General features: G+C 44.3%; 1 protein-coding gene and 1 long non-coding RNA gene across 4 annotated transcripts in view; one reads left to right on the top strand and one right to left on the bottom strand.

Moving 5' to 3' along the window:
* OSGEPL1 (O-sialoglycoprotein endopeptidase like 1) overlaps window positions 1–25,002 on the bottom strand; it is a 116,986-nt gene that overhangs the window by 54,015 nt on the left and 37,969 nt on the right. The window lies entirely within an intron of this gene.
* LOC138644935 (uncharacterized) overlaps window positions 1–25,002 on the top strand; it is an 89,593-nt gene that overhangs the window by 49,383 nt on the left and 15,208 nt on the right. The window lies entirely within an intron of this gene.

The raw sequence follows: 25,002 nt of genomic DNA, 5'->3' as shown, positions 1-25,002 counted from the left end.
GCATTACATCTAGATAGACTATGTTGCTTTTACTATCCTCCCCCAGGGAGCAGAAGAATCTCCTAATATTACTGCAAGCCCGAAAGATATAGTCAGGGCAGAAGTAAGGGAATCTCTGAAGTCCCTGTCTCAAGATACAAAGACTCTGCTCGTTTTGCTTGCCCCTAGACTGAGTAGATAAACTGGTAAAAACGGTCAGGGGTACGATGGGCATAGCGGAACCCAAAATGCAGCTATCCATGCTGGATGTCATGTTTAGTGGGCTGGAACAGAGGAAGCGAAGGTCTTTCCCTTTAAATGAAAAGATCCAGGAGCTAATTTGCTGGGAATGGAAAGAGCCAAAGAAGAGGGGCTCTTTACCACTGGCTCTTAAGCGTAGATATCCTTTCAAGGATCCGGCAGTCAATACCTGGGACAAAGCCCTAAATTAGATGTAGCAGTAGCCAAAGCATCAAAAAGGGCCTCACTAACTTTTGAAGACATGGGGACCCTTAAAGATCCCCTAGACAGAAAGGCAGAGGCCTTCCTTAAGGGAACCTGGGAGATGGCCGGTTCCCTAAGACCATTGGTAGCAGCAACTTGTACGGCCACATCCATGATGGTCTGGCTGGACCAATTAGAGTCTCAGCTAAAAGAAGGGGCTACTAGAGATACAATTCTAGGTGGCCTGCCAGTGATTCAAGAAGCTGCAACTTTCCTATTGGATGCCTCAATTGACTCTGTTAGAATGGCGGCCAGAGAAGCAGGACTTTTCAACGCGGCCCGCAGAGCCTTGTTGCTTAAATGCTGGCCAGGGGACATCCAAACAAGATCAGAGCTCTGTACTATCCCGTGCAAAGGGGAGTATCTATTGATCCAACCCTGGATGAGTTGCTGGGGCAGGGGATGATAAGAAAAAGTTTCCAAATTTATCGTGTACGTCCTGCCGACGTCCTTTCAATAGAAGGAGGTTTGGTCAGGGAAGAAGATGCACATCATCACCCGCTAGAGACCATTTCAGATGGGAAGATAAACAAAGGAGAGGTACGGGCTTTATGTTCAGTCGCTCTTCAAGAAAGTGTAAGAAGCCCGACAAATGACTGGCAATTCCCGTGGGGGGAAGATTGTCGGCATCCCTTCTAGCATGGTTAGAGATCACAAATAGTAACTGGGTGCAAAACATAATAGCTAATGGACTCAAGCTTGAGTTCAGTTTTATTCCGAGGAATAGCTTTAAATTAACTCCTTTGCGCTCTTCCCCTCTTGAACAGACGGCATTGGAAACAGAGGTTTTGAATTTATGCCTTTAAAGCGCCCTGGTGGAGGTTCCGGAATCTGAGAGTGGTACAGGATTCTACTCTCCTCTGTTCCTCATTCAGAAACCTGATAGATCATTTAGAACCATTATTAATCTTCGTTCCCTAAATGAGTTTCTAATCAATTGAACCTTTAAGATGGAATCAGTTAGTTCATCAATAAAGATGTTGTTTGAAAATTGTTTCATGGCGGTCATGGATTTGAGAGACGCGTACTATCAAGTGCCTATCCATACAGATTTCCAGCAATTCCTAAGGGAGGCGGTGTCCATGAGGGGGTTAGTCCGCCATTTTCAGTTCACGGCGCTTCCCTTCGGTTTATCGGCTGCCCCTCGGGTATTCACAAAATTAGTTGCCGAAGTCATGGCTCATCTGCGGGAGTCAAATATTCTTATTGTCCCTTACTTAGATGATTTCCTGAGGTAATTCAGTAGATCATTGCCTGTCACAAACAGAAAAAACTAGGCCCAGGCTAGAGCATTTAGGCTGTATAATAAATTATGAGGAATCCCGATTGCAGCCTTTAAAAGTCCAGAATTTTCTAGGCCTACTGTTAGATTCTGAAACCCAACAATGTCGTCTACCGCCAGACATGTTAAATGACCCTCAGGCAGGCCATGTCCCTGTTAGGGTCCCTGACGTTATGTATCGCAGCCATCAGGTGGGCTCAGTTTCACACTAGACCACTACAGAAGGATGTCTTAGTTAATAATGGAGCCTTTGGGGGGTTCCAGCAGAGCCAAATATCATTGAGCCCGTTAACCATCACGTCTCTTAGGTGGTGGCTGGACAAGAACAAATTATCTTCAGGAGTTCCCTGGGTAACCCACAAAACCCGTGTAATAACCACGGATGCAAGCTCCTCGGGATGGGGGGGCCATATGGGTGACTTCGTGGTCCAAGGACAATGGGACTCCCGGGTGGGATCCTCGTCCAACCAGAGGGAGTTGTTGGCAATAGAAATGATCAGTTAAAAAGCTCCTCATATATCTACAGGGTCACCATGTCAAGATTCTTTCGGACAACCAAGTGGCGGTAGCCGATGTCAACCACCAAGGTGGAACACGTTCCGAGGCTCTGATGCAAGTAGCAGATCGCCTATTTCAAACAGCCGAAAAACATTTTCAATCTTTGACAGCGCTTCATATCAGTGGAAAGGAAAACATAAGAGCAGACTTTCTAAGCCACAATTCCCTAAGACAGGGAGAGTGGTCTTTGAACAGGGACATCTTCAATCAAACTGTCCGCAAATGGGGTCAACTGGAGGTAAACCTCTTTGCCAACAGGAGATTCTGTTCCCTGAATCCCAGGGAGAATCATCTGGTAGTGGAAGCATTCCTAACAAAATTGGACTTCTTCCTGGCTTACGCATTCCCACCATTAGCCCTGTTACCTCTAGTGGTGAGAAAAATCAGGGAAGACTGGGCAGGGGTCATACTAATTGCCCCATTTTGGCCCAAGAGGACCTGGCTCGTATGGCTCAGGACTATGTAGGCATGCGATCCCTGGGTACTTCCAGACCTTCCGGATCTGCTCTGCCAGGGGCCGATCAACCATCCACAAGTGACGGGACTTCATTTAACGGCGTGGAGTCTGAAAGGTAATTGTGGACAAATAGAGGCTTCTCCCCGAATTTAGTGGAAACCCTTCTGAAGAGTAGAAAACAAATCACAGCAAAGATCTATATTAGAACCTGGAGGTGATTCCTAGCCTCTTCTGAGTTTAGTGTTGAAGACGGGGTACCGATGCGACAGATCTTAGAATTTCTTCAGAAGGGTTTGGAATTAGGCCTTTCCACGAGTACACTAAAAGTGCAGGTCTCAGCCCTGGGGGCCTTATTTTCCTGTAATATTGCCAATATCTATTGGATTTCTAGATTTATTAAGGCCGCTGGGAGAGGCAAGTTGTATTTTAGAGGATTATTTTTATTATTGAACAACAACTATGTTCTCAATCAACCCAAAAGACTCAAAAATATCAAAGCTTAATATTTTTGGAAGTTGGAGTGTTTTTTTTTTTAAGATTTGTCTATCTTAGGAGGATATCTGTTTGTGCAGGTAACTATTACTGTGCAGAATTATTAGGCAACTTAAAAAAAACAAATGACATACTGTACTTTATGATAGATGTAAAATTTCTTTGATATGACTTGAGTTTATTTGTGAAAAAAAAAATGAAAATTTGGCAGAAATTTGGCAATTTTCAACCTTTTAATTTTTATGCCCTTAAATCAGAGAGTCATATCGCACAAAATAATTAATAAATAACATTTCCCACATGTCTACTTTACATCAGAACAATTTTGGAAACCTAACTTCTTAGGAAGTTATAAGGGATAAAAGTTGACCAGCGATTTCTCATTTTTACAACAAAATTTGCAAAACCATTTTTTATGGGACCATCGCACATTTGAAGTGACTTTGAGGGGTGTACATGACAGAAAATACCCCAAAATGACACCATTCTAAAAACTGCACCCCTCAAGGTACTCAAACCCACATTCAAGGAGTTTATTAACCCTGCAGGTGCTTCACAGGAATTTTTGGAATGTGGAAGAAAAAAAACAAACATTTACTTTTGTTTCACAAAAATTTTGCTTTAGACCTATTTTTTTTTTTTTTTACTTTCGCAAGGGTAACAGGAGAAAGTGGACCACACCTTTGTTGTGTAATTTCTCCTGAGCATGCTGATTTCCCCATATGTGGGGGGGATTTACTGTTCGGGCACACAGCAGGGCTCGGAAGGAAAGGAGCGCCATTTGACTTTTTGAAGGTAAAATATGCTGGAATAATTGGCGGATGCCCTGTTGCGTTTGGAGAGGTCCTGATGTGCCTAAACAGTGGAAACCCCCACAATTGACAACATTTTGCAAACCAGACCCCTTTGGGACCTTATCTAGATGTGTATTGAGCACCTTCAACCCCTAGATGCTTCACAGTTTATAATGTAGAGCCATGGAAATAAAAAAAAAATCACATTTTTCCCAAATAAATCTTTTTTAGCTCCATATTTTGCATTTTTCATAAGGGTAACAGGAGAAATTGCAACATACAATTTGTTGTGCAATTTCTCCTGAGTACTCTGATACCCCATATGTGGGTGAATACTACTGTTTGAGCATACGGCAAAGCTTGGAAGGGAAGGAGCGCAATTTGACTTTTTGAATGCAAAATTTGATGCAATAATTAGATGTCATGTCGCATTTGGAGAGCCCCTGATGTGTCTAAACAGTGAAAACCCACACAAATTGCACCATTTATAAAGTTTATAACGTTAAACTGTGAAAATAATTAAAAAAAAAATCATATTTTTCCCACAAAAATCTTTTCGCTACCAATTTTCTATTTTCACATGGGCAAAGGGAGAAAATGGACCCCAAAGTTTGGTGTGCAATTTCTCCTGAGTTCACCGATAGCCCATATGTGGTTGAAAACTACTTTTGAGGCACAGTGCAAAGCTCAGAAGGGAAGAAGCGCATTTTACAAATTAAACCGCTCAATGAATTCATCTTGGGGTGCAGTGATTATATTGACAGGTGTGTCACAGACTTTTATACCATTGGACAGTGAAGAAAAAATAATTTACATTTTTACCACCAAGATTGTGTGCTAGCCCCAAGTTTTATATTTTCACACTGGGAAATAAGGTAAAAATGGCACCAGAAATTATCCCACAATTTCTGCTGAATGTAGAAATACCCCATATGTGGCTGTACAGTACTGCTTAGCTATACGGAGTGACTCAGGAGGGACGGAGCGCTATTTGACTCCTGGAGCACAGACTAGTTTGCAGATTCCATATAAAGAGCCCCTAAGTACTAGAAAAGCAGAATCCCCCCTCAAGTAAACACATTTTGGAAATTATAACCCTTTGGGAATTTATCTACAGATGTAGTGACTATTTTGACCCCATGAGTGTTTTCAAGAAACAGGCAGCAGTGGATGTTGCAGAGTGAAAATTGCAAACTGTCGTTGTAGTTACCAGTAGACTGTAGTGACCAGTACGTTGCAGTCACCATTACATTATGCCCAGCTCATGCTTCTGGAGACACGCACCCGTAAATTAGGGGGGCTCTCATCAATACAGAAATGCCAAACATGTGGGCGATAAATGAGGTGTAGGCACACTGGGGCTCAGAAGGGAGGGGTGCATTTGGATTAGGGAGCAGAGAATTTGCTGAATTTCTTTTGGGGAGTGAGGAGCCATTTAGCTTTTCAAGAGCCTTTGTGCTACTAGTAACGTGGAAGCCTCCTATATTTCCAATAACAGATGACGGACCTGAGTGGGGACTTGCTTTTTTTTAAATTGAGTTGAAGCTTTTATTGGGAACATTTTACATAACGTTTGAGATCACATTTACCCAGCCCTCTACGCTGAACTCTTACTTTGGGGTTTCCATCTAAATCTCTGAGTGACATGATCGATGATACCCCTAAGGGATCCATTCACTATAATGAGGCAGCAGATTTACTCTGGACTCAGTCTGGCTTCTCTTCAGCGGTGTGGCGACGGCACTTTTATGCAATCCTAAAAAGGATCATCGGTCCTATGGCGTCCACAGTGCCTCCATCTGTCTCATTATAGGGGTTCTGTCTGAATCACTTATTTCAGAGATTTACATGGAAACCCTGGTGTAAGTACTCAGCGCAAAGCGCAGGAAAAATGTGTGTCAAGCCTTACTGTGACCTTTGGGAGGCAGAATGAAAAATCAACAGCATGTGAGGAATTGGTTTTATTTATTTTTTACGCCGTTCCTCGTGCGCTATAAGTGATTAGATGACATTCTTCGGGTCGGTGCGATTACAGCTATACCAGATATATATCGGGTTTTTATATTTGGCTGCTGTCACACACTAAAAGACGCTTTTTATTGCGAAAACTAGTTTTTGCATCACCATATTTTGAGAGCTATAGTTTTTTCATATTTCAGGCGACAGTCATGTGAGAGCTTGTTTATTGTGGGACGAGCTGATGTTTCTATTGGTACCATTTTCGGGCACATGACATTTTTTAATCACTTTCTGATTTTTGGGAGACAGAATGAACAAAAACCAGCAATTCAGAAATTGCTTTTTGGTTGTTTTTTATTATGCCGTTTTGCGTGTAGCAAAATTGGTAAGATCACTTTATTCTTCGGGTCAGTACGATTACAGCGATACCTCATTTATATTGGTTTTTTTATGCTTTGCGCTTTTACACAATAAAAGCTATTTTATAGAAAAAAAAAATTATTTTTGCATCGCTTCTTTCTGAGAGCTATACTTTTGTTATTTTTCTGCTGATGGAGCGGTATGGCAGCTTGTTTTTTTGTGGGACAGGATGACGTTTTTAGCGGTACTATTTTTATTTACATTTGTCTTTTTGATCGTGTTTTATTGCACTTTTTGTTCGCCGGTATGATAGAGCATTGCTTTTTGCCTCGTTTTATATTTATTTTTTATGGTGTTCATTGAAGGGGTTAACTAGTGGGACAGTTTTATAGAGCGGGTGGTTACGGATGTGGTGATACCAAATATGTGTACTTTTATTGTTTATACTTTTATTTACATAAATAAACGTATTTATTGGAAAAACATGTTTTTAAAATATTTGTACACTTTGTAATATTTTTTTTAACTTTTTTACATTGTCCCAGGATGGGACATTACTATATTACCTCAGATCGGTGATCTGACACTCTGCAGTGCAGAGTATCGGATCAGGATCTGACAGGCAGGGAAGGAGGCATGCCAGTGTCAGCTCTCATCAGGGACTCATAAGCCACCTTCCCCGCAGGATCCAGAAGGACCCCGTGGCGATCTTGGGACCGGGGGTCTCCATGGAGACCATCAGGACAATCCGATTGCATCTAAGTCGCTGTCACTACATTATATGCCTGCAATCGGTGTCTGCACCGATCGTGAACGTTGCTGCGGGGTGTCAGCTGTCGAATACAACTGACACCTGCACCCAATCACCACGGCGCTCAGTGTGAGGCTGCACGATCGGTGCGCCATATTAGTATTGCTGTTTGCGGGAACACATGGCCCGCAGAGCAGTACTAGTACGGCACATGTCGGGAAGGGCTAATCATATGAAATTAGAATTTCATAGATAGATTTGCTAGTTGTTATTCTTCCTAACTGAATACCTTACCATAAGAGATGGCATGACATAGTCATTTAAAAAAGCAATTTGCATGGATTGCTTTAAAGGGAATCCGTCACCCCCAGGACGTACAGTACAGTCCAAAAGTTTGGACACACTTTCTCATTTAAAGATTTTTCTGTATTTCCATGACTATGAAAATTGTAAATTCACACTGAAGGCATCAAAACTATGAAGTAACACATGTGTAATTATATACTTAACAAAAAAGTGTCAAAGAACTGAAAATATGTCTTATATTCTAGGTTCTTCAAAGTTTGCTTTGATGACTGCTTTGCACACTCTTGGCATTCTCTTGATGAGCTTCAAGAGGCAGTCACCGGGAATGGTTTTCACCTCACAAGTGTGCCCTGTCAGGTTTAATAAGTGGGATTTCTTGCCTTATAAATGGGGTTGGGACCATCAGTTGTGTTGTGCAGAAGTCTGGTTGATACACAGCTGATAGTCCTACTGAATAGACTGTTAGAATTTGTATTATGGCAAGAAAAAAGCAGCTAAGAAAAACGAGTGGCTATCATTACTTTAAGAAATGAAGGTCAGCCAGTCTGAAAAATTTGGAAAACTTTAAAAGTGTCCCCAAGTGCATTTGCAAAACCCATCATGCGCTACAAAGAAACTGGCTCACATGAGGACCGCCCCAGGAAAGGAAGACCAAGAGTCACCTCTGCTTCTGAGGATAAGTTTATCCGAGTCACCAGCCTCAGAAATCGCAGGTTAACAGCAGCTCAGATTAGAGACAATGTCAATGCCACACAGAGTTCTAGCAGCAGACACATCTCTACAACAACTGTTAAGAGTAGAGTTGAGCGACCTTGACCTTTTTAGAGTCGAGCAGGGTTTCGCGAAACCCGACTATCTCAAAAGTCGGGTCGAGTGAAATCGGCCGATTATGACGTAAAGTCGGGATCGACCGAAACACGAAACCCAATGCAAGTCAATGGGGCAGCATAGTCGGCAGTGAGTGGGGGCCAGGAAAACACCTAGAGTGCCCATTTTAATGTCAAAACCATCCATTCTTCTTAATGAAGCTTGTCAAGCGTAATTTACCTTATAATAATTGGAAGGCATTTGAAATTGGGGGTCATTTGGCTAAAGTTGTGGTGGGTAGGGCTGGTTCAAGTAATTAGTGGGCCCAGGAAATCTGGACCACGTCACGGCAGTGGAGCAGGGAGAGGTAAGTATTTCAACTTTGCAAGTGCTGTGAACCTGAGCAAGCAGGGGGGGCCCACTCGTTGGCATTGGCACTGGCACAGGGCCCCTCAAAGTACAGCGGTGTGTTTGCACGGCGGGGGCGCCTCCCACCGGCAGCAACACTTTTGCGTACTATGAGAGGCCCTGTGCCAGTGACGTCGCCAACTAGTATTCCTCCCCCCACCTGATGAAGGAACCTGCACTTTCATCTGCACCTTCCTCTTTGTCCCCGTGTAAGGTGGTATGGTATGCGGGAAGAGCAACCTGACTTTCAGCAGGGTCACAATGTTGTTGTGTAGCGTGCACGGGGAATGTTGCGTTATGAGTCAATGTACCAGCAGACTCATCTATCACTGGCTGGGCAATGGGCAGGATGAGGAGGAAACACAGATATAGGCCCAAAGAATAAAGGTGGCTAAATGCAGTTCAAAATTGGTAACACAGGAATAACCAGGGGGCATTGCAGTGGAGGACAACTGGAATGAGAGGCTGACACAGAGAGTAGGCCCAAATCAGTAAGTAGTCGAAATGCAGTTCAAAATTGGCAACCGTAGTAAACAGGCGGCACAGCTTTGTTCAGTGGAGGAGAACAGCAAGGAGTGGCAGCCACCGATAGTAGGCCCCAACCCAGCTAGTAGGCCAAATGCAGTCTAACATTAACAACTACTTAACGAGCGCCTGAAAACGGAATTTCAGGACAGGAAACCAGGAGAACAGCAAGGAGTGGCAGACACCGATAGTAGGCCCCAAACCAACTAGTACGCCAAATGCAGTTGTTCCGTTTAACCACAATTTAATGAGAGCCTGAAGATAGAAGTTCAGGAAAGGCAACCTGGAGAACACCTTGGAGTGGAACACACCATCTCTCTACACCCCATACCCAATTTGTAGGCCTAATGCAGTGTAGTTTCCAACAACTACTAAACAAGAGCATGAAGATCGAAGCATTGGCGAGGAAACCTGGGGAACACCTTGGAGTGGAACACACCATCTCTCTACACCCCATACCCAATTTGTAGGCCTAATGCAGTGTAGTTTCCAAGAACTACTAAACGAGAGCCGGAAGATCGAAGCTCAGGAAAGGCAACCTGGAGAACACCTTGGAGTGGAACACACCATCTCTCTCCACCCGATACCCATTTTGTAGGCCTAATGCAGTGTAGTTTTCTACAACTACTAAACGAGAGTCGGAAGACCGAAGCAATGGCAAGGAAACCTGGGGAACACCTTGGAGTGTAACACACCATCTCTCTCCACCCGATACCCATTTTGTAGGCCTAATGCAGTGTAGTTTTCTACAACTACTAAACGAGAGTCGGAAGACCGAAGCAATGGCAAGGAAACCTGGGGAACACCTTGGAGTGTAACACACCATCTCTCTACACCCCATACCCAATTTGTAGGCCTAATGCAGCCTACTTTCCGACAACTACTAAACGAGAGCATGAAGATCGAAGCTCAGGAAAGGCAACCTGGGGAACACCTTGGAGTGTAACAAACCCTCTCTCTACACCACGGAAGGGCTGATTCTTAGGAAGGAAGGCTGTCGGAAAGAAGCAGGGCGCGTCCGAGGGTGATTATATTCTTATTAGGTATATACTCACCCTCGGACGCGCCCTGCTTCTTTATTTTTAATGAATGTTTATTTGCAATGTGGTTTTGACTTACTCTATTTTTTTGTAAATAATGATTTTATTATTTTCATTGTTTTGCATCTTCTTGGCAATAATATAAAGAAGACGCGACAGGACAACACTCGGTGGATGCCATATCTGTGTTTTAAATTGAAAAAAACTTTCAGTTAACTACTTGCAGGAGAAAGTTATTGTAGCTGGTGGCCATTTTTAGTACTGTACCAGATTTTTGTTGTATGTGTTTGTTTTTAATGTTAAAATGTCTGCATTTGATATCTCTCCAGTATTTTATTTTTTATAAGCAAAATACTTATTTTTATATTTTCTGATGTTGGTTCAAGGGGTACACGTTCTCATACACTTTATGCAGTATTAGCCCTCTGTGTGGGTATCATGTTCTCATACACTTTATGCAGTATTAGCCCTCTGTGTCTGTACTGCTACATACTTAGGCAGTTAACTGGTTCATGCAGCTTTACATGAACACCTGAGCCTTACACTATAGCTGGTCCGAATAACTAAAGCAATTGTTACCATCCACCTCTCGTGTCTCCCCTTTTCCCCATAGTTTGTAAGCTTGCGAGCAGGGCCCTCATTCCTCCTGGTATCTGTTTTGAACTGTATTTCTGTTATGCTGTAATGTCAATTGTCTGTACAAGTCCCGTTTTGAACTGTATTTCTGTTATGCTGTAATGTCTATTGTCTGTACAAGTCCCCTCTATAATTTGTAAAGCGCTGCGGAATATGTTGGCGCTATATAAATAAAAATTATTATTATTATTATTATTACACGGGCAGCAGTAGACAGGTCAGTGGAGGCCTAGTGGAAGGAGGGACCGCAGACAGGCTTCGAAGCCCTAACATAATAAATTGGGCTGGCTGTAGGCAATTTAAAATTGGTTCCAGGGGAACACGGGCGGCAGTAGACAGGTCAGTGGAGGCCTAGTGGAAGGAGGGACCGCAGACAGGCTTCGAAGCCCTAACATAATAAATTGGGCTAGCTGTAGGCAATTTAAAATTGGTTCCAGGGGAACACGGGCGGCAGTAGACCGGTCAGTGGAGGCCTAGTGGAAGGAGGGACCGCAGACAGGCTTCGAAGCCCTAACATAATAAATTGGGCTGGCTGTAGGCAATTTAAAATTGGTTCCAGGGGAACACGGGCGGCAGTAGACAGGCCAGTGGAGGCCTAGTGGAAGGAGGAACCGCAGACAGGCTTCGAAGCCCTAACATAATAAATTGGGCTGGCTGTAGGCAATTTAAAATTGGTTCCAGGGGAACACGGGCAGCAGTAGACAGGTCAGTGGAGGCCTAGTGGAAGGAGTGACCGCAGACAGGCTTCGAAGGCCTAACATAAGAAAAATGTCAATACAATGGTATTGACAGTGCCAGGCATTGAAGGATGTCAGCGCATAGACTAAAAATTGGTGGAGCTGTGAGAGAAAATTTTGCAAGTCGTAGAGCACTGTTTGACCTGGGGGGGGGGAGACTGTCTTGTGGCCGGCGGTACAGGCCCAGGGCCCCTCATATTACAACGGTGTGTCTGACGTTGGGTGCGCACCACCACCGCCAGACACTTTATTGTACTATGAGGGACCTAGTGGCAGTGCCGTCGACCAAAAGCGGGCACACCCACCTCTTCAGACAAACAGTACTCTCACGGGTGCTGGCGCCAAGTGGCGATACCACGGCCCCGTGTGGGGACTTTGGCCATTTAGGGAGGTGTTAACATGTTGGATGCTGGACAATCAGGTGCTGCAAATTACGAGATTGGAAAAGTCGTTCAGAATAGTCCACAGGCAAGACCTTTACATAGGAAAGCTAGGTGTCAGCCGGGCAAGGTGGGGCAAAAGATTTCGAAATCCAGTTGTGGTTCATTTTAATGAAGGTTAGATCATCTACATTTTGGGTAGCCAGACGAGTCCTTTTTTCTGTTAGTATTGAACCTGTAGCACTGAATACTCTTTCTGATAGGACACTAGCTGCCGGGCAAGCAAGCTCCTGCAATGCATATTCTGCCAATTCTGGCCAGGTGTCTAATTTTGATGCCCAGTAATCAAATGGGAATGACGGTTGAGGGAGAACATCGATAAGGGATGAAAAATAGTTTGTAACCATACTGGACAAATGTTGTCTCCTGTCACTTTGAATTGATGCTGCAGTACCTGTCCCGTCTGCGGTCATAGCAAAATCACTTCACAACCTGGTCAGAAAACCCCTCTGGCCAACGCCACTTCTGATTTCTGCCCCTCTAACTCCTCTGGTCTGCTGGCCCCTGCAGCTCGTGTGAGAACGATCACGGGCGCTGTGTGCAGGGAATGCCAGAAGCAAACGGTCAACAAGAGTTGATTGTTTGGTTGCTAATATTAGTTCCAAGTTCTCATGTGGCATTATATTTTGCAATTTGCCTTTATAGCGAGGATCAAGGAGGCAGGCCAACCAGTAATCGTCATCGTTCATCATTTTAGTTATGCGTGTGTCCCTTTTGAGGATACGTAAGGCATAATCCGCCATGTGGGCCAAAGTTCCAGTTCTCAAATCTCCGGTTGTGCTTGGTTGAGGGGCAGTTTCAGGCAAATCCACGTCACTTGTGTCCCTCCAAAAACCAGAACCCGGCCTTGCCGCGCCACCAATTTCCAGTGGCCCCGGAAAAGCTTCCTCATTAAAAATATAATCATCCCCATCATCCTCCTCCTCCTCTTCGCCCGCTAACTCGTCCTGTACACTGCCCTGGCCAGACAATGGCTGACTGTCATCAAGGCTTTCCTCTTCCTCAGCTGCAGACGCCTGATCCTTTATGTGCGTCAAACTTTGCATCAGCAGACGCATTAGGGGGATGCTCATGCTTATTATGGCGTTGTCTGCACTAACCAGCCGTGTGCATTCCTCAAAACACTGAAGGACTTGACACATGTCTTGAATCTTCGACCACTGCACACCTGACAACTCCATGTCTGCCATCCTACTGCCTGCCCGTGTATGTGTATCCTCCCACAAAAACATAACAGCCCGCCTCTGTTCGCACAGTCTCTGAAGCATGTGCAGTGTTGAGTTCCACCTTGTTGCAACGTCTATGATTAGGCGATGCTGGGGAAGGTTCAAAGAACGCTGATAGGTCTGCATACGGCTGGAGTGTACGGGCGAACGGCGGATATGTGAGCAAAGTCCACGCACTTTGAGGAGCAGGTCGGATAACCCCGGATAACTTTTCAGGAAGCACTGCACCACCAGGTTTAAGGTGTGAGCCAGGCAAGGAATGTGTTTCAGTTGGGAAAGAGAGATGGCAGCCATGAAATTCCTTCCGTTATCACTCACTACCTTGCCTGCCTCAAGATCTACAGTGCCCAGCCACGACTGCGTTTCTTTCTGCAAGAACTCGGACAGAACTTCCGCGGTGTGTCTGTTGTCGCCCAAACACTTCATAGCCAATACAGCCTGCTGACGTTTGCCAGTAGCTGCCCCATAATGGGAGACCTGGTGTGCAACAGTGGCAGCTGCGGATGGAGTGGTTGTGCGACTGCGGTCTGTGGACGAGCTCTCGCTTCTGCAGGAGGACGAAGAGGAGGAGGAGGGGGTGCGAACGGCTACAGCCAACTGTTTCCTAGACCGTGAGCTAGGCAGAACTGTCCCAAACTTGCTGTCCCCTGTGGACCCTGCATCCACCACATTTACCCAGTGTGCCGTGATGGACACGTAACGTCCCTGGCCATGCCTACTGGTCCATGCATCTGTTGTCAGGTGCACCTTTGTGCTCACAGATTGCCTGAGTGCATGGACGATGCGCTCTTTAACATGCTGGTGGAGGGCTGGGATGGCTTTTCTGGAAAAAAAGTGTCGACTGGGTAGCTCATAGCGTGGTACAGCGTAGTCCATCAGGGCTTTGAAAGCTTCGCTTTCAACTAACCGGTAGGGCATCATCTCTAACGAGATTAGTCTAGCTATGTGGGCGTTCAAACGCTGTGTACGCGGATGCGAGGCTAAGTACTTCCTTTTTCTAACCATAGTCTCATGTAGGGTGAGCTGGACTGGAGAGCTGGAGATCGTGGAACTAGCGGGGGTGCCGGTGGACATGGCAGACTGAGAGACGGTGGGAGATGGTATTGTTGCCGCCGGTGCCCTAGATGCAGTGTTTCCTACTACGAAACTGGTGATTCCCTGACCCTGACTGCTTTGGCCTGGCAAAGAAACCTGCACAGATACTGCAGGTGGTGCGGTGTTGTGAATTCTGTGGCTGAGTTCACTTCTGTGGTCACAAGTGGTATTGCAGTCTCTGGGCTTCCTCCCTCAGGTGTTTTGGTGAGCTCGTTGGCTGCCTTGCTATTTAGCTCCACCTGAGTCTGTCTTCCTTGCTCCTTGTCAATGTTCCAGTGTTGGATCTGAGCTACTGCATCTTTCCTTGGGCCTGCTGCTCTGCTAGATAAGTGCTTCTAGTTTGTTTTCTGTTTTTTCTGTCCAGCTTGCTATTGTCTTTTGCTGGAAGCTCTGAGAAGCAGAGGGGTGCACCGCCGTGCTGTTAGTTCGGCACGGTGGGTCTTTTTGCCCCTTTGCGTGGTTTTCGTTTTAGGGTTTTTTGTAGACTGCATAGTTCTCTTTGCTATCCTCGCTCTGTCTAGAATATCGGGCCTCACTTTGCTGAATCTATTTCATTCCTACGTTTGTCTTTTCATCTTGCTAACAGTCATTATATGTGGGGGGCTGCCTATTCCTTTGGGGTATTTCTCTGAGGTAAGTCAGGCTTGTATTTCTATCTTCAGGCTAGTCAGCTCCTCAGGCAGTGCCGAGTTGCATAGGTAGTTGTTAGGCGCAATCCACTGCTGCTTATAGTTGTGTGAGGATAGATCAGGTACTGCAGTCTACAGAGATTCCACGTCTCAGAGCTCGTCCTATTGTTTTTGGTTATTGCCAGATTTCTGTATGTGCGCTGATTACTGCACGCTGTGTTGCCTGATTGCCAGCCATAACAGTGCGGAAAATGGTGGCCCTACACTGCCGGAAGGGATGTTGCGTTGCTGACTAGCTTCATTGGCCGAGGGTGCTACAACCTTAAGGGACGTTTGGTAGTTAGTCCAGGCTTGCAAATGCATGGTGGTTAAATGTCTATGCATGCAACTTGTATTGAGACTTTTCAGATTCTGTCCTCTGCTTAAGGTAGTTGAACATTTTTGACAGATGACTTTGCGCTGATCAATTGGATGTGCCAGACTGCACTCTTTCTAGCATCGGATACCTTTTCAGGCATTGCAGACTGAGCTTTAACCGGATGGCCACGCTGTCCTCCAACAGGTTTTGGCTTTGCCACGCGTTTTGGGCAAGATACGGGCCCGGCAGATGGAACCTGTTGCGATGTTGATGCCTGCTGCGGCCCCTCCTCCTCCGCTTCAGAACTGTTGCCGCCTGCACCCTGTTCCCCCAATGGCTGCCAATCGGGGTCAAGAACTGGGTCATCTATTACCTCTTCTTGTAGCTCGTGTGCAACTTCGTCTGTGTCACCGTGTCGGTCGGTGGTATAGCGTTCGTGATGGGGCAACATAGTCTCATCAGGGTCTGATTCTTGATCATTACCCTGCGAGGGCAATGTTGTGGTCTGAGTCAAAGGACCAGCATAGTAGTCTGGCTGTGGCTGTGCATCAGTGCACTCCATGTCAGATTCAACTTGTAATGGGCATGGACTGTTAACTGCTTCACTTTCTAAGCCAGGGACGGTATGTGTAAAGAGCTCCATGGAGTAACCCGTTGTGTCGCCTGCTGCATTCTTCTCTGTTGTTGTTTTTGCTGAAGAGGACAAGGAAGCGACTTGTCCCTGACCGTGAACATCCACTAACGACGCGCTGCTTTGACATTTACCAGTTTCACGAGAGGAGGCAAAAGAGCTAGAGGCTGAGTCAGCAAGATAAGCCAAAACTTGCTCTTGCTGCTCCGGCTTTAAAAGCGGTTTTCCTACTCCCAGAAAAGGGAGCGTTCGAGGCCTTGTGTAGCCAGACGACGAACCTGGCTCCACAGCTCCAGACTTAGGTGCAATATTTTTTTTCCCACGACCAGCTGATGCTCCACCACTACCACTACCCTCATTACCAGCTGACAATGAACGCCCCCGGCCACGACCTCTTCCACCAGACTTCCTCATTGTTTTAAAAACGTAAACAAACTAACGGTATTTGTTGCTGTCACACAAATTACACGGTGAGCTATAACTTCAGTATGATTTAGCTACCCCTTTACAGGTGAGACCACAACGAAAATCAGGCACAATGTTACACACTCTGTTGTTGGTGGCAACAAATGAGAGAGATGCCACACACGCAGGACTGTCACTGAAGCACAAATGTAAATATTAATCTCCCACTGATTTGATTTTTTTTTTTTTTTTCAGGGAGACTTTAGGAAAAAAAAATAATAGAATAAAATGATTTTTTCAGGAAGAATTTAGAAACCAAATAAAATAAAATGATTTTTTCAGGGAGAATTTAGAAAACAAATAAAACAAAAAAAGGCTTTCTATGGCCCACTGAGTGAGAGATGACGCACACAGGAGTCAGGAGTGGCACACAAGCCCAGAGGCCAATATTTATCTCCCACTGATTGATGTAGTGATTTTTTCAGGTAGATTTTGGAACCCAAATCAAGCTAAAAAAATAATAGGCTTTCTATGGCCCACAATTGGAGAGAGAGAGAGAGAGAGATGGCACACCCAGGAGTCAAGACTGGCACACAAGCAGAAAGGGCAATATTAATCTCCCACTGATTTTTTTTTTTTTTTTTTTTCAGGGAGACTTTAGGAAAAAAAAATAATAGAATAAAATGATTTTTTCAGGAAGAATTTAGAAACCAAATAAAATAAAATGATTTTTTCAGGGAGAATTTAGAAAACAAATAAAACAAAAAAAGGCTTTCTATGGCCCACTGAGTGAGAGATGACGCACACAGGAGTCAGGAGTGGCACACAAGCCCAGAGGCCAATATTTATCTCCCACTGATTGATGTAGTGATTTTTTCAGGTAGATTTTGGAACCCAAATCAAGCTGTAAAAATAATAGGCTTTCTATGGCCCACAATTGGAGAGAGAGAGAGATGGCACACCCAGGAGTCAAGACTGGCACACAAGCAGAAAGGGCAATATTAATCTCCCACTGATTTGTTTTTTTTTTTTTTTTCAGGGAGACTTTAGGAAAAAAAAATAATAGAATAAAATGATTTTTTCAGGAAGAATTTAGAAACCAAATAAAATAAAATGATTTTTTCAGGGAGAATTTAGAAAACAAATAAAACAAAAAAAGGCTTTCTATGGCCCACTGAGTGAGAGATGACGCACACAGGAGTCAGGAGTGGCACACAAGCCCAGAGGCCAATATTTATCTCCCACTGATTGATGTAGTGATTTTTTCAGGTAGATTTTGGAACCCAAATCAAGCTAAAAAAATAATAGGCTTTCTATGGCCCACAATTGGAGAGAGAGAGAGAGAGAGATGGCACACCCAGGAGTCAAGACTGGCACACAAGCAGAAAGGGCAATATTAATCTCCCACTGATTTTTTTTTTTTTTTTTTTCAGGGAGACTTTAGGAAAAAAAAATAATAGAATAAAATGATTTTTTCAGGAAGAATTTAGAAACCAAATAAAATAAAATGATTTTTTCAGGGAGAATTTAGAAAACAATTAAAACAAAAAAAGGCTTTCTATGGCCCACTGAGTGAGAGATGACGCACACAGGAGTCAGGAGTGGCACACAAGCCCAGAGGCCAATATTTATCTCCCACTTTTTTTTTTTTGTTCCAGGAAAAATTTATAAACCCAATAAAAAAAATAATAAATAGGCTTTCTATGGCCCACTATCTGAGAGAGAGAGAGAGATGGCACGCTTAGGACTGGCACACAAGCCCAAAGGCCAATATTAATCTCCCCTTTTTTTTTCAGGGAGAATTTATAAAACCAAAAAAAAATAAATAAATAGGCTTTCTATGGCCCACTATTTGTGAGAGAGATGGCACGCTCAGGACTGGCACACAAGCCCAGAGGCCAATATTAATCTCCCACTTTTTTTTTTTTTGTTCCAGGGAAAATTTATAAACCCAATAAAAAAAATAATAAATAGGCTTTCTATGGCCCACTATCTGAGAGAGAGAGATGGCACGCTTAGGACTGGCACACAAGCCCAAAGGCCAAAATGAATCTCCCACTGATTGATTTATTGATTTTTTCAGGTAGAATTTAGAACCCAAATAAAGCAAAAAAAAAAAAAAAAAGGGCTTTCTATGGCCCACTGAGTGAGTGATGATGCACACAGGAGTCAGGAGTGGCACACAAGCCCTGAGGCCAATATTTTTCTCCCACTGATTGATGTAGTGATTTTTTCAGGTAGATTTTAGAACCAAAATCAAGCAAAAAAATAAATAGGCTTTCTATGGCCCACTGACTGAGAGATGGCACACACAGGAGTCAAGAGTGGCACACAAGCCCTGAGGCCAATATTTTTCTCCCACTGATTGATGTAGTGATTTTTTCAGGTAGATTTTATAACCCAAATCAAGCAAAAAAATAAATAGGCTTTCTATGGTCCACTGAGTGAGAGATGGCACACACAGGGATGGCACTCTAGCAGAAATGTCAATCTTAACCCCTCTGTGACCTTAGACGTACTATCCCGTCGAGGTGCCCTGGGCTTATCTGACCCTGGACGGGATAGTACGTCATAGCCGATCGGCCGCGCTCACGGGGGGAGCGCGGCCGATCGCGGCCGGGTGTCAGCTGCTTATCGCAGCTGACATCCGGCACTATGTGCCAGGAGCAGTCACGGACCGCCCCCGGCACATTAACCCCTGGCACACCGCGATCAAAGATGATCGCGATGTGCCGGCGGTGCAGGGAAGCACCGCGCAGGGAGGGGGCTCCCTGCGGGCTTCCCTGAGCCCCCCGCAGCAACGCGATGTGATCGCGTTGCTGCGAGGGTCTCCTCACCTCCCTCCCTGCTCAAGCCCCGGATCCAAGATGGCCGCGGATCCGGGTCCTGCAGGGAGGGAGGTGGCTTCACAGAGCCTGCTTAGAGCAGGCACTGTGAAGGCTGCAGCGCTGCATGTCAGATCAGTGATCTGACAGAGTGCTGTGCAAACTGTCAGATCACTGATCTGTGATGTCCCCCCCTGGGACAAAGTAAAAAAGTTAAAAAAAAAATTTCCAAATGTGTAAAAAAAATAAAAAAAAATATTCCAAAATAATGAAAAAAAAAAAAAATATTATTCCCATAAATACATTTCTTCATCTAAATAAAAAAAAAAAACAATAAAAGTACACATATTTAGTATCGCCGCGTCCGTAACGACCCGACCTATAAAACTGTCCCACTAGTTAACCCCTTCAGTAAACACCGTAAGAAAAAAAAAAAAACGAGGCAAAAAACAACGCTTTATTATCATACCGCCGAACAAAAAGTGGAATAACACGCGATCAAAAGGACAGATATAAATAACCATGGTACCGCTGAAAGCGTCATATTGTCCCGCAAAAAAAGAGCCACCATACAGCATCATCAGCAAAAAAATAAAAAAGTTATAGTCCTGAGAATAAAGCGATGCAAAAATAATTATTTTTTCTGTAAAATAGTTTTTATCGTATAAAAGCACCAAACCATAAAAAAATGATATAAATGAGGTATCGCTGTAATCGTACTGACCCGAAGAATAAAACTGATTTATCAATTTTACCAAACGCGGAACGGTATAAACGCCTCCCCCAATAGAAATTCATGAATAGCTGGCTTTTGGTCATTCTTCCTCACAAAAATCGGAATAAAAAGCGATAAAAAAATGTCACGTGCCCAAAAATGTTTTCAATAAAAACGTCAACTCGTCCCGCAAAAAACAAGACCTCACATGACTCTGTGGACCAAAATATGGAAAAATTATAGCTCTCAAAATGTGGTATTGCAAAAAATATTTTTTGCAATAAAAAGGGTCTTTCAGTGTGTGACGGCTGCCAATCATAAAAATCCGCTAAAAAACTCGCTATAAAAGTAAATCAAACCCCCCTTCATCACCCCCTTAGTTAGGGAAAAATAAAAAAAAATGTATTTATTTCCATTTTCCCATTAGGGCTAGGGTTAGGGCTAGGGTTAGGGCTAGGGCTAGGGCTAGGGTTAGTGCTAGGGTTAGGGCTAGGGTTAGGGCTAGGGTTAGGGCTAGGGTTAGGGCTAGGGTTAGGGTTAGGGTTAGGGCTAGGGTTAGGGCTAGGGTTAGGGCTAGGGTTAGGGCTAGGGCTAGGGTTAGGGCTAGGGTTAGGGTTAGGGCTAGGGCTAGGGTTAGGGCTAGGGTTAGGGTTAGGGTTGGGGCTACAGTTAGGGTTGGGGCTAAAGTTAGGGTTAGGGTTTAGATTACATTTACAGTTGGGAATAGGGTTGGGATTAGGGGTGTGTCAGGGTTAGAGGTGTGGTTAGGGTTACCGTTGGAATTAGGGTTAGGGGTGTGTTTAGATTAGGGTTTCAGTTATAATTGGGGGGTTTCCACTGTTTCGGCACATCAGGGGCTCTCCAAACACGACATGGCGTCCGATCTCAATTCCAGCCAATTCTGCGTTGAAAAAGTAAAACAGTGCTTCTTCCCTTCCGAGCTCTCCTGTGTGCCCAAACAGGGGTTTACCCCAACATATGGGGTATCAGCGTACTCAGGACAAATTGGACAACAACTTTTGTGGACCAATTTCTCCTGTTACCCTTGGGAAAATACAAAACTGGGGGCTAAAAAATAATTTTTGTGGGAAAACAAAAAGATTTTTTATTTTCACGGCTCTGCGTTATAAACTGTAGTGAAACACTTGGGGGTTCAAAGTTCTCACAACACATCTAGATAAGTTCATTGAGGGGTCTAGTTTCCAATATGGGGTCACTTGTGGGGGGTTTCTACTGTTTAGGTACATTAGGGGCTCTGCAAACGCAATGTGACGCCTGCAGACCAATCCATCTAAGTCTGCATTCCAAATGATGCTCCTTCCCTTCCGAGCCCTCCCATGCGCCCAAACGGTGGTTCCCCCCCACATATCGGGTATCAGCGTACTCAGGACAAATTGGACAACAACATTTAGGGTCCAATTTCTCCTGCTAACCTTGGAAAAATACAAAACTGGGGGCTAAAATATAATTTTTGTGGAAAAAAAAATATTTTTTATTTGCATGGCTCTGCGTTATAAACTGTAGTGAAATACTTGGGGGTTCAAAGCTCTCACAACACATCAAGATGAGTTCCTTAGGGGGTCTACTTTCCAAAATGGTGTCATTTGTGGGGGGTTTCTACTGTTTAGGTACATTAGGGGCTCTGCAAACGCAATGTGACGCCTGCAGACCATTCCATCTAAGTCTGCATTCCAAATGGCGCTCCTTCCCTTCCGAACCCTCCCATGCGCCCAAACGGTGGTTCCCCCCCACATATGGGGTATCAGCGTACTCAGGACAAATTGGACAACAACCAATTTCTCCTGTTACCCTAGGGAAAATACAAAACTGGGGGCTAAAAAATAATTTTTGTGGGAAAAAAATTTTGTTTTATTTTTATGGCTCTGCATTATAAACTTCTGTGAAGCCCTTGGTGGGTCAAAGTGCTCACCACACATCCAGATAAGTTCCTTAGGGGGTCTACTTTCCAAAATGGTGTCACTTGTGGGGGGTTTCAATGTTTAGGCACATCAGTGGCTCTCCAAACGCAACATGGCGTCCCATCTCAATTCCTGTCAATTTTGCATTGAAAAGTCAAACGGCGCTCCTTCCCTTCCGAGCTCTCCCATGCGCCCAAACAGTGGTTTACTGCCACATATGGGGTATCAGCGTACTCGGGACAAATTGGACAACAACTTTTGAGGTCCAATTTCTTTTCTTACCCTTGGAAAAATAAAAAATTGGGGGCAAAAATATAATTTTTGTGAAAAAATATGATTTTTTATTTTTACGGTTCTGCATTATAAACTTCTGTGAAGCACTTGGTGGGTCAAAGTGCTCACCACACCTCTAAATAAGTTCCTTAGGGGGTCTACTTTCCAAAATGGTGTCACTTGTGGGGGGTTTCAATGTTTAGGCACATCAGTGGCTCTCCAAACGCAACATGGCGTCCCATCTCAATTTCTGTCAATTTTGCATTGAAAAGTCAAACTGCGCTCCTTCCCTTCCGAGCTCTCCCATGCGCCCAAACAGTGGTTTACTGCCACATATCGGGTATCAGCGTACTCAGGACAAATTGGACAACAACTTTTGAGGTCCAATTTCTTCTCTTACCCTTGGAAAAATAAAAAATTGGGGGCAAAAATATAATTTTTGTGAAAAAATATGATTTTTTATTTTTACGGTTCTGCATTATAAACTTCTGTGAAGCACTTGGTGCGTCAAAGTGCTCACCACACATCCAGATAAGTTCCTTAGGGGGTCTACTTTCCAAAATGGTGTCACTTGTGGGGGGTTTCAATGTTTAGGCACATCAGTGGCTCTCCAAACGCAACATGGCGTCCCATCTCAATTCCTGTCAATTTTGCATTGAAAAGTCAAATAGCGCTCCTTCCCTTCCGAGCTCTCCCATGCGCCCAAACAGTGGTTTACTGCCACATATGGGGTATCAGCGTACTCAGGACAAATTGGACAAAAACTTTTTGGGTCCAATTTCTCCTGTTACCCTTGGTAAAATAAAACAAATTGGAGCTGAAGTAAATTTTTTGTGTAAAAAAGTTAAATGTTCATTTTTATTTAAACATTCCAAAAATTCCTATTAAACACCTGAAGGGTTAATAAACTTCTTGAATGTGGTTTTGAGCACCTTGAGGGGTGCAGTTTTTAGAATGGTGTCACACTTGGGCATTTTCTATCATATAGACCCCTCAAAATGACTTCAAATGAGACGTGGTCCCTAAAAAAAAATGGTGTTGTAAAAATGAGAAATTGCTGGTCAACTTATAACTCCCTAACAAAAAAAAAAATTGGTTCCAAAATTATGCTGATGTAAAGGAGACATGTGGGAAATGTTACTTATTAAGTATTTTGTGTGACATATCTCTGTGATTTAATTGCATAAAAATTCAAAGTTTGAAAATTGCGAAATTTTCAAAATTTTCGCCAAATTTCCGTTTTTTTCACAAATAAACGCAGGTACTATCAAAGAAATTTTACCACTATCATGAAGTACAATATGTCATGAGAAAACAATGTCAGAATCACCAGGATCCGTTGAAGCGTTTCGGAGTTATAACCTCATAAAGGGACAGTGGTCAGAATTGTAAAAATTGGCCTGGTCATTAACGTGCAAACCACCCTTGGGGGTAAAGGGGTTAATCTCCCACAAAAAAAAAAAAAAAAAAAACAGGGAGTGTCCTTCAATTACTATCTCCCTGCAGTAATCTCAGCCAGGTATGGCAGGCAGCAATAAGGAGTGGACTGATGCACAAATTAAATAAAAAGTGTGTACAAACAAAAAAGATAGCTGTGCAGAAAGGAAGGAACAAGAGGATTTGTGCTTTGAAAAAAGCAGTTGGTTTGCACAGCGGCGTACACACAGCAATGCAGCTATCAGGGAGCCTTCTAGGGCAGCCCAATGAGCTACAGCGCTGAGGGGAAAAAAAAAAAAAAATGTAGCTTCCACTGTCCCTGCACACCGAAGGTGGTGTTGGGCAGTGGAAATCGCTACAGCACAAGCGGTTTGGTGGTTAATGGACCCTGCCTAACGCTATCCCTGCTTCTGACGAAGCGGCAGCAACCTCTCCCTAAGCTCAGATCAGCAGCAGTAACATGGCGGTCGGCGGGAACGCCCCTTTATAGCCCCTGTGACGCCGCAGACAGCAAGCCAATCACTGCAATGCCCTTCTCTAAGATGGTGGGGACCAGGACCTATGTCATCACGCTGCCCACACTCTGCGTTTACCTTCATTGGCTGAGAAATGGCGCTTTTCGCGTCATTGAAACGCAACTTTGGCGCGAAAGTCGCGTACCGCATGGCCGACCCCGCACAGGGGTCGGATCGGGTTTCATGAAACCCGACTTTGCCAAAAGTCGGCGACTTTTGAAAATGAACGACCCGTTTCGCTCAACCCTAGTTAAGAGGAGACTTTTTGCAGCAGGCCTTCATGGTAAAATAGCTGCTAGGAAACCACTGCTAAGGACAGGCAACAAGCAGAAGAGACTTGTTTGGGCTAAAGAACACAAGGAATGGACATTAGACCAGTGGAAATCTGTGCTTTGGTCTGATGAGTCCAAATTTGAGATCTTTGGTTCCAACCACCGTGTCTTTGTGCGACATAGAAAAGGTGAACGGATGGACTCTACATGCCTGGTTCCCACCGTGAAGCATGGAGGAGGAGGTGTGATGGTGTGGGGGTGCTTTGCTGGTGACACTGTTGGGGATTTATTCAAAATTGAAGGCATACTGAACCAGCATGCCTACCACAGCATCTTGCAGTGGCATGCTATTAGTTGGACCATCATTTATTTTTCAACAGGACAATGACCCCAAACACACCTCCAGGCTGTGTAAGGGCTATTTCAGCAAGAAGGAGAGTGATGTGGTGCTACGCCAGATGACCTGGCCTCCACAGTCACCAGACCTGAACCCAATCGAGATGGTTTGGGGTGAGCTGGACCGCAGAGTGAAGGCAAAAGGGCCAACAAGTGCTAAGCATCTCTGGGAACTCCTTCAAGATTGTTGGAAGACCATTTACGGTGACTACCTCTTGAAGCTCATCAAGAGAATGCCAAGAGTGTGCAAAGCAGTCATCAAAGTAAAAGG

The sequence above is a fragment of the Ranitomeya imitator genome, chromosome 7 (assembly GCF_032444005.1).
Source record: "Ranitomeya imitator isolate aRanImi1 chromosome 7, aRanImi1.pri, whole genome shotgun sequence".
NCBI lineage: Eukaryota > Metazoa > Chordata > Amphibia > Anura > Dendrobatidae > Ranitomeya > Ranitomeya imitator.
The sequence above is the reverse complement of the archived record's forward strand: the minus strand, read 5'-3'. Positions and strand labels throughout refer to the sequence as shown.